General features: G+C 39.4%; 1 pseudogene; it reads left to right on the top strand.

Moving 5' to 3' along the window:
• Nucleotides 1-13,502: 13,502 nt before the first annotated feature.
• LOC126021360 (Y-box-binding protein 2-like) overlaps nucleotides 13,503-16,720 on the top strand; it is a 58,081-nt pseudogene continuing 54,863 nt past the window's right edge.

Below are 16,720 nucleotides of genomic sequence, written 5' to 3'. Positions count from 1 at the left end.
ACTTTGTTTGTTTTGTTTTTTGACCACACCCAATAGTGCTTAGGGATTACTCCTGGCTCTGTGCTCAGAAATTGCCCCTGGCAGGCTTGGGGAAGCATACGGGATGCTGGGAATCAAATCCGGATTTGTCCCAGGTAGGCCGTGTGCAAGGCAAATGCCCTACCGCTGTGCTATCACCTTAGCCCAGGGGTGGCAAACAAGTTCGACACAAAGAGCCAAAATTTTAAACTGTGAGAATCAGAGAGCCACACCACGCAGTGACCTGCCAAAACAGACAAACACACAAAAGCATCTAATTTTAGCAATAATCTATTAAACATATATAGCATTTTTGATATAGATTTTATATATATATATATTTTGATATAGATTTTGAGTGAGGGTCAAAATCCTGCAGTGATGGTGAGGGTGTGCTGCATCCTTCACACTAAGAACTCACGGCAAGATGTGACCCAACATGTGACACACGGGTCCTGCTCCTTGGCCCGTGCAGTTGTTTCTGAGGGATGGGAGACAGGAAGACGCAGCCTGGGGGCGGGTCTCTGCGCTCGGAGATCTCTACTCAGAGGTCCCTCCTCAGAAGCACAGAACAGAATCCAAACTTGGCAAAGAGCCACAGTATACAAAATGATGATAAGAGGGGCCGGTGAGGTGGCGCTAGAGGTAAGGAATCTGCCTTGCAAGTGCTAGCCAAGGAAGGACCGTGGTTCGATCCCACGGTGTCCCATATGGTCCCTCCAAGCCAGGGGCAATTTCTGAGCTCTTAGCCAGGAGTAACTCTTGGGCATCAAACTGTTGTGGACCCCCTCAAAAAAAAAAAAAAAAAAAGAAAACAAAATGATGATAAGAGGCAAAGACCCGCATTCATTTTGGCCGGGAGCCTCATGCGGCTCGAGAGCCATGTGTTTGCCACCCCTACCCCCTGCCTTAACCCATTTGTTGACTCTGACTTGCTTATTTAGTTGTCCTTTTTTTTTTTTTTAATATCCACCAATGCACCTGAGATCACTTGGTCCCTGGCCTCCATACTTTCATATTTATGTTTCTCCTTCTCCACTCAGTTTCTTTCCTTTTCCTCGATATACTCTGGGGCCAAGGGTGTTCAAGACCACTACCATTTAGACCATTGCATTTCTTCATGCAGTTATTCTAAATATCAGTAATACCACTAATATTCTAAATTTGTGTGAATTTTGACATTTATTTTGTGATCAGGTTCATTGGAAGGCACAGTCTCTACATAGTAAAATTCTTTTATTTAGCATAGAATGTGTGCCACAAGTTTTGGGAAAACATGATGTTGTGTAATTACCATTAGAATCAAAATATAGAACAGCTCTTTCAACGCTACAACTTCCTTCATGTACTTTTATAGTTTATTTCTCCCCTACCTCCAAGCACTGGCAACTACTAGTCTATCTTCTAAACCTATATTTTCTTATTTTCAATAATGCCTCATAAATGGATGATGAATCCAAATTAGGGCACTTGTCATTTAACACTAACATTCTGGAGACAACAACTGATGTCAGAAAAAAATACTAGTATAATTGGATACCTGGGAAAGATCACAGTCTTCAAATCTTGTTTACATGGTTCTAAGCAGAAAATTTTATAGAGAGGAAGGAAGCACATATTTAGGAAGGGTGTGTTGCATACCAGTGGCACCAGAGAATCAATAAATTCCCCTGGACTGAACCCCTTGAGATACATTCCATCTTATTTTCAATCTAGGTCTGGGGTTTGACTCAGGTTCAACCCATCCTTATCACAAGCTTTGGGGTAAGGACAAGGTATGGACAACTATTCCCACCCAGAAGAACTATTAATTTCTTTTTCTTTTTCCTTTTCTTTTTTTTTTTTTTTTTTTTTTTTTGGTTTTTGGGCCACACCCAGCGGTGCTCAGGGGTTACTCCTGGCTGTCTGCTCAGAAATAGCTCCTGGCAGGCATGGGGGACCATATGGGACACCGGGATTCGAACCAACCACCTTTGGTCCTGGATCCGCTGCTTGCAAGGCAAACGCCTCTGTGCTATCTCTCCAGGCCCTATTAATTTCTTTTGATCCAGTTTCAATCATGCTGTTCAAAGTCTCCAAAAAAGGTTTTTCTTTTACGAATTTAAGATTTATTTATGTTGCATGTAACATCACCGACTTTAATTCTATTCTAGAGTATATAACATATGGATATGTCAAATTGATTTACTCATTCACCAGTTGAAAACCATGTAGGCTACCTACCAGTTTGGGGAGAATAAAATGATCTTGTGTGGGGCCGAAGCAGTAGTGCAAGTGGTAGGGTGTCTGCCGTCCGTGCACACGGCTAACCTAGGATGGACAGCAGTTCAATCACCCGGCGTCCCATATGGTCCTCCAAAACAGGAGCGATTTCTGAATGTATAGCCAGGAGTAACTCCTGAGAGTCACCGGATGTGGCCCAAAAAACAAACAAACAAAAAAAGATTTTGTGTGTGTATTTGGAAGGAAAGATTGGACTGTGCCAAAGGGAGTTCAGGGACTACCAGCTCTATACTCTCTGCTGTTCTCAATGGTTTTAGGGGATTATGTAGTGCTGGGAATTAAACCAAAGTCTGCCTCATGCAAGTTTCCCCCTCTGGCACCTATAAGCATTTTGTTTGTTTGTTTGTTTGTTTTGGTTTTGGGGTCGTGCCTGGTGTTGCTCCAGGGTTACTTCCTGACAGGCATGGGGGACCATATGGGATGTGAAAATTCGAACCACAGTTCGTCCTGGATCTGCTGTATGCAAGGCAAAAACCCTACCGCTATGCTATCTCTCTGACCCTCCATAAGGACTTTTGATTAGGTAAAGTGGAATTCCCTGGGGAAAAGGCAAAAGTGGCAACAATGGAGAAAAAGGTGATCTGGACAAAGTTGACCTGGGGTGACATTCATTCAGTTTAAGGAAGGAAAATAATCTTTTTTATTGCACGACTCGTTGGTTCAGAATAGATCCCAGAGCTTGGGGAGATAGAAAATTGAAACATAGGGACCAGAGTGATAGCACAGCAATAAGGCGTTTGCCTTGCAAGCGGCAACACAGGACAGACCCCGGTTCAAATCCTGGAACCATATATGATCTCCTGACCTGCCAGGAGTGATTTCTGAGCACAGAGCCAGGAGTAACCCCTGAGCACTGCTGGGTGTGACCCCAAAACAAAAACAAACAAACAAACAAAAAACAAAAAACTGAAACATATGTTTTACAGGCTGAAAGCCTTGGCATGACGACTATCTGGACATGAGTTGCTCCTAAGTACCAGTGGGTGTGGCCCCAAACCTAAAGAAAATCAAAACAAAAAGCCAGAGTAGACTTTGGTGTGTTCACATTTCTAGCTTATTGATCTCACTAGCAGCTTTTAAAGACAGGATTATTATCAGTGCAGGTATTCTAGCTCTGAAAAAATTAATGGGGGCAAAACCAGTTAATTTCTGTTGATACTTGCTTTGGGTAGCTCTTATCTGTACTTTCAAGTAGGAGAGTTTTAAGGAGTATTTCATTTTATTCTAGAGGCACATCCCTTGAGTAGGCTCACATGCTTCAGGATTAAATCTACTTCAAAGCTCATCCATATCTAATTTAGCTAATATATAGATGGGATCTTGGTCTTAAGACTTTAGAATTGATCCTGGAACTAGTTAACACTTTGGAGGCTTGGGGCCAAGAATGTAGCTTAAAGAGATAAACCACATATTTTGCATTTTTAGTGTCCTAGTTTGAGCTCCCAATAACAAAAGACCCTGTTTAACAAGTAAGCATGCAAAGACTAAGGGCACTGGAGAGTGAATGGATATTTGTTTTATAGGTGAGCAAAGGGACACTTCTAAAAAGTATATCTCCTGGGTGACTTGGCTTGCAGAATGATGTGGGTAACTTGTGTGAAGAGGGGAATGAAGGAGGTAGTAGTCTTGAGAGAAGAGTGCCACTGTCTTCTTGCTCCACTGACCTTGTCCTCTCTGGGAAAGTGCCCAGGAGGGTTAGGACTGGTAAAGTCTGCCCTGAGCTCCTGAGTTAAAAGTTGTTGTTGTTGTTGTTCTTTTTTTTGGTCACACTTGGAGGCAGCACTCAGGGGGGTTACTCCTGGCTCTGTGCTCAGAAGTTGCTTTTGGGGGGCCGGAGAGGTAGCACAGCGGGTTTGCCTTGCAAGCAGCCGATCCAGGACCTAAGGTGGTTGGTTCAAATCCTGGCATCCCATATGGTCCCCAGTGCCTGCCAGGAGCTATTTCGGAGCAGATAGCCAGGAGTAACCCCTGAGCACTGCCGGGTGTGCCCCCCCCCCAAAAAAAAAGAAGTCGCTTTTGGCAGGCTCTGGGGACCATATGGAATGTCGGGATTCGAATCGGGTTCCTTTCTGTGTTGGCCACGTGCAAGGCAAACGCCTTACCGCAGTGCTATTGCTCGGGCCCTCCTGAGTTAAATAAATGTTAACATTCCACCAGTCCCACTGGACGCCACCAAGCTGCGTCTGAGATCCACTTGATCTACACAGCATATTTTGAGGGTTACACTGAGGTGATGTTTTTATAAGTTAAGGTCATTGAGGTTTAGTCTATTTTCTTCCCTAATTTTTATAGTTCTAGATGTGTATTTTGATATGTAATTCATTTAAACTATTTCTTATATGGTGTAAGGTTCATAATTTTTCATACTTCTCTATTGTTTTGAAACCTTTTGTTCTACTGATTATGAACATGTAGATACAGAAGAGAAAATCAAAAAGGTAGAGAAAAATAGTTGGTGATGGGTATTCCCCTGATTCAATGTTAATATGTACCTAAAACACTACTGTGAAAGATATGTAAGCCATTATGGAAAAAAATATGTTTTTAATCAGAAACTGTCTTTGACTTACATGTATTATTATTATTATTATATCAATTATATTATATGTTATGTTATGTCACTATATTATGTTATGTTAGCTTACCTCATTATGTTAATCAATTTTGTCTCTTGAATAAATTCTTACAATAAAAAAAAACTGAATCAAAAAAAAGGCAGGGAAAAGGTAAGAAAAGTTGAAAGTAAAAGTCATGGAAGTAGAAGAAAAAACACCACATTAAACAATGAAAAAGGTACAGAATTTAAAAGATATTACAATTATTTACAATGGAAATAAGTTTTAAAATACTATTGGGAAGCTGGGAAGCTAGATCACTGGTCAACTTCACATGTACTGGGATCTGAGCTCAAATCACAAAACTTTATGGTTCACTGGAAACTACTAGGGTATATCCCAGAAGGATCTTAGGAACAATCTTGGTAGTTCCTTTCCCAACATTATAAAGCTTGCAGAGTTCCACATTGTTTTTCTATTTTAAATTTTAGATCATGCCCATTGGCGCTCAGACATTCAAGTTTACTCCTGGCTCTTTTACTTTTGGCTCTGCACTCAGAAATTACTCCTGACAGGCTCAAGGGACCGTATTGGATGCCGGGGATTGAACCTTCGTCTGCCATGTGCATGCCAAACATCCTACTTAGTCCCTACTCAGTATGTTGTCACTATAGCTCAAGTTCCACATTCATTTGCGGGGGGGGGGGGGGTCACTCCTGGCGGTGCTCAGCTCAGGGGTTACTCCTGGCTCTGCTCAGAAATCACCCCTGGCAGGCTTGGGGGACCATGTGGGATGCCAGGATTCAAACAGCCACCCGTCCTGTGTTAGTTGTGTGCGAGGCAAACATCATTTTTTTTGTTTGTTTGTTTTTGTTTTTGGGCCACACCCGACGATGCTCAGGGGTTACTCCTGGCTGTCAGCCCAGAAATAGCTCCTGGCAGGCACGGGGGACCATATGGGACACTGGGATTCGAACCAACCACCTTAGGTTCTGGATCGGCTGCTTGCAAGGCAAACGCCGCTGTGCTATCTCTCCGGGCCCAAGGCAAACATCTTACCGCTGTGCTATCTCTCCAAGTTCTACATTTTTAAACCCTACCATTGAACTACCTCACCTGGTTGGTCAAGTACTGCTGGAAGTAGCTATTAGGTCCCCTGTACTGGTTGGGAATCTTCTCAGATATTGTTAGGAGAGAGTCATCTCTCCCCTTGCATTCAATAACCCCATATAGAGGATTTGTTAGATTTTCTGTCCTTTATTTTTAAGAGCTGAATTCCTAAAGAAGTTGAGTTATGTGTCTGAGTGGTAAGGATTGCACATGCAAAGAAAGTACTTGATCATTAAGCTACATCTTCAGGCCTGGAGTTCACAAAAAACTTGAAAAAATTTGGAAGTATCATGTAAAAATGTTACACAAGTGATTTTTCAGCATGTATCATAAAATGGTTTTAAAATCATATTGCCTTTTTAAAATTAAAATATGTGATGAAATTGAAATGTTGCTGCAATGTTATGTATAATATCATTAATTTAAGAATAGGACCAGGAACTAGAGTATAGTTCAGTGGAAGAGCATATGTTTCACGTGTTTGAGTCTCTGGTTCAATCCCCTGTACCATCTCCCTTCCCAAATAGCTCAAAGCTTTATAGTCAAAAATTTTAAATCAACCTTTTGAAACACTATGAGCTCATTTTGTGTCAGAATAGAAAGAAAAATATCTATGTACTTTATGTCATTGTGTCATTCATTCTATGTTAGGATAGAAATAATATCTATGAACTTCATGCTACTGTAATATATTTTAAGCTTAATCATAATGATCACTGTTTTATTTTCTATTACACACATAAATATACATTTTCCCCAAATGTATAATGACTTGACTTCTAATGCTAAAAAGAAAATTTCATCTTGATTAGATTATCATTACAGCAAGTAAAAATTCACAATTAATCAAAGAAACATAAATATTTTACATTTTGATGAATGATGATCAAATATAAAATGTAGAAATTAATGAGAAGGCATCTGTTAATATGATGGATGGGGCTCCTTTCCTGATTAGTTCATTTATCTGTACCTAAATTGCTCCTTATGACTAGAAAAAGAAGATTTTCATCATTTCCAGTCCTAGTTTTCATCTTTATAGAAATAAACATTGAGAAAATATGATTGCATAAATATGTAGATGAAAATGGAAGGAGTTTTGTTATAGCAATGCCAAACAAGTCTTCAGATGCCTTCTGAGTTATTTTTGAGAAATCATCTAGTCATCTTTGAAAATTGTTTTTCTATGCACTATCAGCTAGGAACTCAATTGAGACTTCCAATTTTGTTAAGCAAATAATTGGAAATCATCTGACTTGCAAAAAATATTTGTTATCTACTTAGATAGCAAAAAAGCCTTACTAAAATCTGGTGAGGTAACTCAGAGGGATAAAGTTCTTGCTTCTCATTGGGAGAGATCTGGGTTTAATTCCCAGAACTGACCACTGCAGGCGTGAACCCCTGATGTGGCTCAAGAAGCAAAACAAAGGCTTCCTGAAATTACCTTCCTGTTACCAAATTATTTTGTTAAAGCAAACCACCCCACCTCAACTCCTCCCCAAAAGAAATAAAGGGAAAAATAAGATTTTTAAAGCATACTATATGAGCCCAGGGAGCTAGCTCAGTGGTCTGCTTTGCATCAAAATTCCTGAATTTGAGCCCTGACATTGCTACCCCTACCCTAAAGCCAACCATGTAGAAAATTGTACATTTTAGGATTCTCCCATAGGCAATTAATACATTTTTAAATGATTACTACTACAACTACTAATACGATGACGACAATGACTACAACTACTAAGACGACAACTACTACTAAATTTATTTTTGAGCCATATGCAGATTACGTCTGGGTCTGCTGGGGATTTCTGGGACCATTTTGGGTGTTGGGTAGGTCTTGTGCAAGGAAAACACCCTGACTGCTATACTATCTCTCTAGCCCTGTCATCAATAAATTTAGACTTAATTAAATAATTTTATTATTTTAAAAGGTTTGTTTCTTTACACAATACATAAGATAGGTACCTATAATATGGGGTCGAAGCCATAGCGCAATGGTAGGGCATTTGCCTTGCACATGGCTGATTCAGGACAGACCTCAGTTCAATCCCCAGAGTTCCATATGGTCCCCTGAGCCAGGAACAATTTCTGAGCGCAGAGCCAGAAGTAACCCCTGAGCGTCACTGATATGGCCCAAAAACCAAAAAAAAAAAAAAAAAAATTATTACCTATAATAAACATTCATAGTCTATCACAGACAAAAAGTTATTTGTACCTTCTTTAAGTTTACTTAGTTTTAAAAAATGTATTTTATGGTAAAATGGAACATCAGAATCACTTCATCCCTGTATTTTTCACTTTTCTTGGAAAGGGGAATTTTTGCTTTATTCACTCAAAAATGCCACAGGTAAAAATTAATGATAAATTCTCTCTTCCTTTTTTCATGGACCTAGGAGTGACCCCTGATGAAGGTTGAAGAAATATATTTGATACTGGAGCCTTGAAATGTGGTGATTGCTACATAAAGGCCAGTACCTTATTTCCTATATTATCTCCCCACCCAATAATAGGAACTTCTTCTTTTTCGTCTTTTTTGTTTTGTTTTTGTTTTTGGGCTACACCCGGTGATGCTCTGGGGTTACTCCTGGCTGTGTATTCAGAAATAGCTCCTGGCTCAGTGTACCATTGGGGATCCTGGGAATCAAACCCAGGTTGGTCCTGGGTCAGCCGTGTGCAAGGCAAATGCCTTACCACTGTGCTATCGCTTCGGCCCAATAGGAACTTCTTAACATAATTTTATTTTATTTTTTATTTATTTTTTGGAGGTTTTTTTTTTTTTTTTTTTGCTGCACACAGCTCCTGGCTCTGTGCTCAGAAATTGCTCCTGGTGCAGGGACCATATGGGATATCAGGGATCCGTCATCCATCCTGGGTCAGCCATATTCAAGGCAAATGCCCTACTGCTGTGCTACCACTCCGGCCACTTAACATAAGTTTAAAACAATTATATATAATATATAACCATATTATATATTAATATAATCATTAATATATCAATACATTGATATATAAACATTAATATAATATTAATATACTGATGTTACATTTTATAATATGTACTCCTATATATTATATAATATATACAGGACTACAGACTTATATATATATTTCTCTAATTACCAAAGAAAGTCAGTTATTACTTTGTGAAGCAGAAGTCAGGGATCCATTTATTTGGTTATGTCCTGTCCTTTATGATTTATTATTTAATCTATCCTATTGTCCTGTAGAATCTTTCATCTTCTGGATTATGTGATTGTATCCTAATGATGTCATTTAAATTGTGAATGACAGCTGTTTGGTTCTGAACTTATTGGTGAGAAACTTCTTCATATTGTATCTTGTCAGGAGACAGAGTTGTCTAGGATGTATCTCAGTGGTGGATTGTAGTCTTGCATACGTGAGGGCCTGGGTTTGAGCCCCTGCACCACAAAGGAGAAAACCAACCAGATACTGTCAGGCAGGGACCAAGCTATAGCATAGCTGTAGGGCATTTGTCCTGTACACTGCAGACCCAGGACAGACCTAGGTATAGAACTGGCATCCCATATAGTCCCTGGGGGCCTACCAGGAGTGATTTCTGAGTGTAGAACCAGGAACAACTCTGATTGTTGCCGGGTGTGGCTCCAAATAAAAAAAGTAAAGAAAAGAAAAGATAATGTCAGGCAGTGACACTGATAAAAGGACTTCGGTCAATCTCTGGTTTAAGGGGAGGACAACTCCATCCTCTAGTTTGAATTCTTTCCCTTGAAGCTAGCAAGTAGTTAGAGGGGGTGGTATTCTAGAGCTCTGGGATTATTTCATTTGATATCACTGATGACTTCTATGTGAGCCAATCTCATCATTATCTGGGATTTCTTGTTTATTTTGAAAATAAGATGCTAAGAAAAGAAAATTTTATTATGTTTCATTTAATTACAAACTCATTTCTAGACTGAGGTGATAATGTCATCTCTAATGGTGACAAATAAAGATTTAATTCTGTGTTGCTTTTGTTTACTTTTCATTTTGTCATTCTCTCTCTTTCTCTCTCTCACATTTTGATCCCCTCATAAGATTTTCATATATTTGAAACATTTCAGAGTTATTCAGAAGTTAGCTAAATGAATCATCTTTTGATGCTATCTCAGCCTTTAAAGCCTTTTTTGCTTTTTTATTTTTGTACCACACCTAGTGATGTTCAAGGCTTACTCTTGGCATTGGGCTCAGGGATTATTTCTGGTGGTGTTAAAGCATCATCTTTCTTCCTACCATCAAGGCTAAACTGGAAGTGCTCCTTAAAGTGGAGAAGTTCGCCTTAGCAAATTATCTGGAGCCTGGATGCAGGCATCTTGCGTCTCAGCAATCATAGTGGGACGAAGTCCTTTCATGAGAGGAAAACGGGTAACACGAGCGGCTGAATATGAAATATGAAATAATGAAACCACACAGAGTATGTGGGGTCAACACATCTTCTGGCAGAGTGCGACAAGTTTAAATTTTTGAGCAGGGGAATTTATAGGAGTAAAATTTGCCAGAAGTAAAGAATAATTATAATTATGAAACAGTACAGCAGTAACAATACCTAAACTATGGGTGTGACTGTAAACATTCTAAGTTACAAGAGATAAGGTCACAACTCAAGGTAACTCTTTGTAAGCTTACTTCAAATGCAAAATCAGGATTAGGAGGAAGTAGGAAATATCTAGAAACTTGATCTTTCTAGGCTGGACTCTATTGTTTTAGGGGTTAAGTAAAGGGAGGAGCCAAATCTTCCAAAATGAGTTTCCCTATGTCTAAAGGAGGGTCAATAGTCAAGATCTGCATTCTGGTTACGCCCTTGATTACCAGAAACTGCAGCTGCAAGGACATATTTGAAAAAGAGAGAAAAATGGTCTTTGCTTTTAGGGCTGGCTATATCCAGAAAAAGGGGTTCTCAAAGTTTGGTGCTGGAATTTCTGAGCCAAATTATTTGATAGAGGCCATTATTTTGCCTGATATATACAAAGGAGAGATAGTCAAATACTGGCTGAAAATGTAATGCCAGGAATCTCTTAGGAAATTCCTCAACCATCCATGCAGGGGAAAAAGCCATCCACAGTGGGCCTTTTGAGGAACCCCATGGGGGTTAAATTAGTTCTACCCACCAGGAAAATCTGAGAATACATGTGGTGGGCTGAGCCCCCCTAAAATCTTAGGTATGCCCTGGCAGAGCCTCCTTTATCTAATTGGAGCTTTGAACACCTCAAATTTCTCACCATGTATCTTCTTTCTCTGTATAATGATATTTTATTTTATTTTATTTTTGTTTTTTTGGGTCACACCTGGTGTTGCTCAGGGGTTACTCCTGGCTGTCTGCTCAAAAATAGCTCCTGGCATGCACGGGGCACCATATGGGACACCAGGATTCAAACCAACCACCTTTGGTCCTGGATTGGCTACTTGCAAGGCAAACACCACTGTGCTATCTCTCTGGGCCCATGATATTTTATTTTTTAAAAATCTTCTCATATGACTCTTACCAGAAGGATTGTCTGGGCTTTTTAAATAACATGATAACTAGATTTTAGAATAGAAAAATAATAACCTTGCCATTTAAAGTCTGTGCCAGAAACTGCACAATGTCACTTTGGACACATTTTATTAGGCAACATAGGTCAAAAGCCATTCGAAATTTAAAGGAAGGGAAATAACTCTACCTCCTATAGAGTTGTAGGGAGCCAGATTCTCCCTCACAGTCTTGGCATAAGCACAGCCATCTTGTAGCAAACTGCCATTTTCTAACAGGCCTGTCCTTTAGTTGAATTGTGTACGTGCCAACTGGCCATGAGTTGACTCAGATCAAAAGACCCATAAGGTCACACTCTTCTGGCTCAGGAAACTCAGACCTATAGATAGAGCATTTGGTGTGATAATAGGATGTTCCTCAGGAAACTTGTATTAAATTAACAGGCACATGCCAAACCTTTTGAACTGCATGATGACAAAAGCTTGCTTGACAAATGTTTGCATTGTCCCCTCCTCCCTTTGTGTAAAAACTATATAAGTCATGGCATTTCAAAAATAAATCGACGCCATAATCAGAATCCTTGGTGGTCCCCTTTTCCCCACCCATTTCTTTTTCAGGTGCAGACCCTTTCCACGACCACAAATAAACTGAAGCTGCTGGCCGGCACATAGAGTGGAGGAAACTATGTGAGCCATGGTATCAAATTCAGGAACTGTTTATCATGGCATCAGAACTCCATCCAATTCCTCCACTACAGACAACCATTTTGTGGGAGAGACAGGGTTTGGGCAACACCTAGCTAATTTCTGGCTCTTTGTAGGGATCATTCATTCCTATTAGTGTTCAAGAGATCATATGTGATGCGGGAAATTAAAGTTGGATTGACAGCATACAAGGCAAGAGTCTTATGTCTCTGTGAGCCATAAATAACATTTCTAAAAATGTTCTTTCTGATTTTATTGTTATTATGTTCACTTTTTTCAAATACTAGCAATTATATTTGTATATTCTAAGTCCTCTTATTAAAGAAGTTGAGTGATACATCAGCTATGTATACCTTGTTTTTATTTTATTTTATTTTATTTACTACAACGTAGAACTATTATTCTGTTGTACACAGGAGCAAGTTGATTGAATTTCAGTTAATCATATTGTTGTACACAGGAGCAAGTTGATTGAATTTCAGTTCATCATAATCTATATTGCATTTGAAGAATTTTTATCCTAACTCCATACTTAAATATGCTTTATAAAGAATAATTTAAATTATTTATAATTACTTACAATAAAAGTCTTGTGCTCTTAGTAAATAATGGTCTTACAAAATATATTAATAATTATTATTATAAAAAAAGAAAAAATATTTCTGGATTTTCTTTGAGATCTCTGTTGGGAAGGGAAGTTATACTGACAAAGACAAATTAACTGAGGCATCCAATAAAGCAAATTCTATTCATTCTTTTATTTATATAGGAACTTCACCAGGGAAACCAGGATATACAATTTTGATACCTTTTAGATAAAGAAAAAAGTAAGTTGTGATAAATTGGCAAGTCAAAGAGTTTTGGGCTCAAGAAGACAAGGTTAAAGAAGTACCTAAGAAGATTAGGGTTAGTTTATAAATTTTGCTCATTGGCTCCCCATTTCCTGCCTCTTGTGATAAGAATTTCTTTATTCCTCTATGTGCAGGGAGGGTCATTTTCCCATGGAGATTTATGGTTGTTGTAGAGAAGGGGAAGGAGGGAGAGGTTAGAGTGACCTCCTGCTTTTGTTGTTTTTTTCAAGGTTCTCCAGCTTAAGTCTTTCAATATGGCAAGTTGTCATCCTTAGGGTCCCATGCCTTGAGCTCCATTAGGAATAAGTATTTTCTTTCTGATGAAATGGACAACCTATTCTCACTATTATCCTAAGTTCAATGAGAATATGGCAAAAATTCACAAAGAACCAAACAGTTAATTTGTAAAAGCAAGAAGAAACTGTGTGTGCCAATTAAAAAACAATTAGTATAGCAGAATCTTGACAAAAAATAATAAAGTCTAGGAGTCGGAACAATGGCGCTAGAGGTAAGATGTCTGCATGCAAGTGCTAGCCTAGGACGGACTGTGGCTTGATCCCCCAGCGTCCCAAATAGTCCCTCTAGCCAGGAGAGATTTCTGAGAGCATAGCCAGGAGTAATCCCTGAGCGTCACTGGGTGTGGTCCAAAAAACAAAAAAAAATTATAAAAAGAAATAAAGTCTAAACAAATGTGGATTTGTGGATTAAGCTGGTGATGTTGGGTCCCAGGTGAGTTTACAACCAGGTGGCTTAGCATGGGGTGGGACAACAGAGGACAAGTGCATATAGATTCAAACCATCCAGGACCCACTTGGGGTAAGATTATTTGGTTTATTTTAGGTGAAAGTGGGATACTTCAGCCAATCAGTTTATGGCAGTGCTTCTCAATTATTTTTTATCATGCCCCCATAGAAAGAAGAAAACATTTTTGTGCCCCTCCCCCACACGACTGTAAATGGTATCTTTATTAAAAAAAATAAACTTTAACCTGCAAAACAAAAATATATAAAATAATTTGAGCTGATTTGGGGGGGGGGTTCACACCCAGCAGCTCTCAGGGGTTACTCCTGGCCCTAGGCTCAGAAATCACTCCTGGCAGGCTCGGGGGACCATATGGGATGCCTGGATTCGAACCACCGACCTTCTGCATGCAAGGCAAAAGCCTTACCTCCATGCTATCTCTTCGGCCTTGAGATGATTTTTTAGAGATGATGTGTGGATTAATGGCTACAATGAGCACGTTTTGCAATGCATAGCTTTTCAAAACTGGGTTTGAAGCAGGACACAGTAACTCTCAGCTGCAGAGAAATACAGAGACAAACACGGGGCTTAACTTGTTATGACAGTGTGTGCCGAGGTCAAACGAGCCCCCCTTTACGGAGCCTTGCGCCCCCCCTGGGCGGCGCACCCCACTATTTGAGAAGCACTTGGGTAAAGTAGGATGTGAGCTTTGTCTGTTTAGGGGATTAGAGGAAATCTGGGTGTGTGTTCTTTGTAGTTGGCTGCATCTCCCCCTTTTCTTTTTGCAAAATGCAAGATATTGAGATGATCTTGATACGCAGTACTCTCCACATGAAAAACAAACATGGTAAGTAGGACAGGTCCAGAACTAACTGTATTAGCGAGCAGGCCCATTATACCTTGGGGGGAGTTGCACAAACGGTGGAATTATTCCATTTACAAAACAGTCCTATTGTTTGCTCTAAGATATTAACTTGCTCCCATACCCAGTGTAAAGCTTATTGCAAAAATGTCCAATGATTGTTCAACATCAAGATTGACTGCAGCCTGGACTGTCTGTCCATAAGTGGTGTGAGTCTTTCATCCATGTTTTGTTAAAATCATGCGTCTGAACCAAGGTTTGTTTGGAGAGCCATGCCAGCGACAGCAGCATAGGGATGACAGATTTAGTCCCAAAATTGTTGTAATCAGGAGTTGAATGAATTTGGATTGCAGGGAGCAACAGAGTAGGCATGTCATGACCTCTATCATGAGTCTTTTCAGGTTGATTGGCAGTCATACATGTGACCTAGCTTTTAGTAAGGTAATACCGTGATAAGAACCTTGATTTGAAAGGGAAGAGTTAAAACAGGTAATCAAGGCACAATCATGACAAAACTTTTTAGAAGAAAATGAAAAGGAACAGTGACTTGGGCACACACATAGTGATGTTCACGTAGAAAGAGGAATTAAAATTCAAGTGAGAGAGTGATTAGAGATAGATTAGCAAGACCCCAATTAAGAACCTTGAACAGAACAACTTATATTCCTAGAGAAAAACACATTTCGTGCCTTAAGAAGGTGTGGCTGATAGTACATTGCATTCCAGCTGAAAGTTTTATTATCCCTCTATGGACTCACCAAAACCATGTCCTTGAAATGAAGCTTTAGAGTAAAAGTGGCTGTTATTTTGTATAGGAGCAGTAAAAACTGGGATAAAAACTTTTAACCTAGATTAGATTAGAACAGGGTAGACTTTCTCAAGAAGCATTTGGTTATATCTTTCAACTTCAGGCTTTAGGCCAGTCTTTTAGTTTGCCTAATCATAGATGGTTCTTCTTCTAAATCTTGGGGACGGTAAAGGATCCCTTTCCCCCATTTTCTTCTAGTTAGTGGCTATAGCTTTAAGACATTGGACTTGAGGGGCTGGAGAGATAGCACAGCAGTAGGGTGTTTGCCTTGCAAGTGGCTGACCCAGGACCAACATTGATTCGAATCCGAGCATCCCATATGGTCCTCCATGCCAGCCAGGAGCGATTTCTGAGCACAGAGCCAGGAGTAACCCCTGAGGACTGCAGGGTGTGGCCCCCAAAGCAAAACAAACAAACAAAAACAAAAAAACCCACAAAAAACCAAACAACCCTCCCCCCAAAAAAACAACAAACATCAGACTTGAGCTCTTGGGCTCTCCCATATCCCATGTCATTGCCAGGGTGGAACAAAACCTGCCCCAATTCCATAAAAGTCCCTTATTGAGACCTCACATTTTGGACTGTTAGAATGTTGTTAAATATAAAGCATAGCTAATAACTTACTTATTTGGTTTGTTTTGAGAGGTAAATGAAAACTTGGCACACAAAATCTTTAGCACAGTATCTGAGGAACCCTAAGCATTCATTAGATGGTAGACAATAGCAATATCATTGTAGATTCTTGTTATTCTTTAATTTATGATATTTATGATAATTAAGATCAGGCTGTTTTGTAACAACTTTATATATTTTCACTCTTCAAATTCAGTATCAGGAACTTTTTATTATAGAATAAGATTGTGCTTCCTGCCATATTTAGGTTAAAATTAAATCATTAATACACAAGAATTGTGTATACATATACAATGATTAGGGCATTTGTTTTTGCATGTGAGATTTTTGGGTTTGATCTCTGGCATCACATATAGTTCTCTTAGCCTACTAGGAGGAAATTTTTTTTGGTTTTATTTGTTTGTATTGGCCACATCCAGTGGCAGTCAGGGTTTATTCCTACCTTTGCTGCCATAGATCAATCCTGGCAGGGCTTGGAGGATCATTGAGGTATTAGGGATTGAACTGGGGTCAACATACATACAAAGAAAGTGCTTAACCCCTGCACAATTCCTCCTATCCCATTATCCACATTTTATTTGTTTATTTATTCATTTATTTATTTTAATCTTTTTTTTTTTTTTTTTTTTTTTGGTTTTTGGGCCACACCCTGTGACGCTCAGGGGTTACT

This window comes from Suncus etruscus, chromosome 1, assembly GCF_024139225.1.
Source record: "Suncus etruscus isolate mSunEtr1 chromosome 1, mSunEtr1.pri.cur, whole genome shotgun sequence".
NCBI classification, from domain to species: Eukaryota; Metazoa; Chordata; class Mammalia; order Eulipotyphla; family Soricidae; genus Suncus; species Suncus etruscus.
This window is presented reverse-complemented; position numbering and strand designations above follow the sequence as displayed.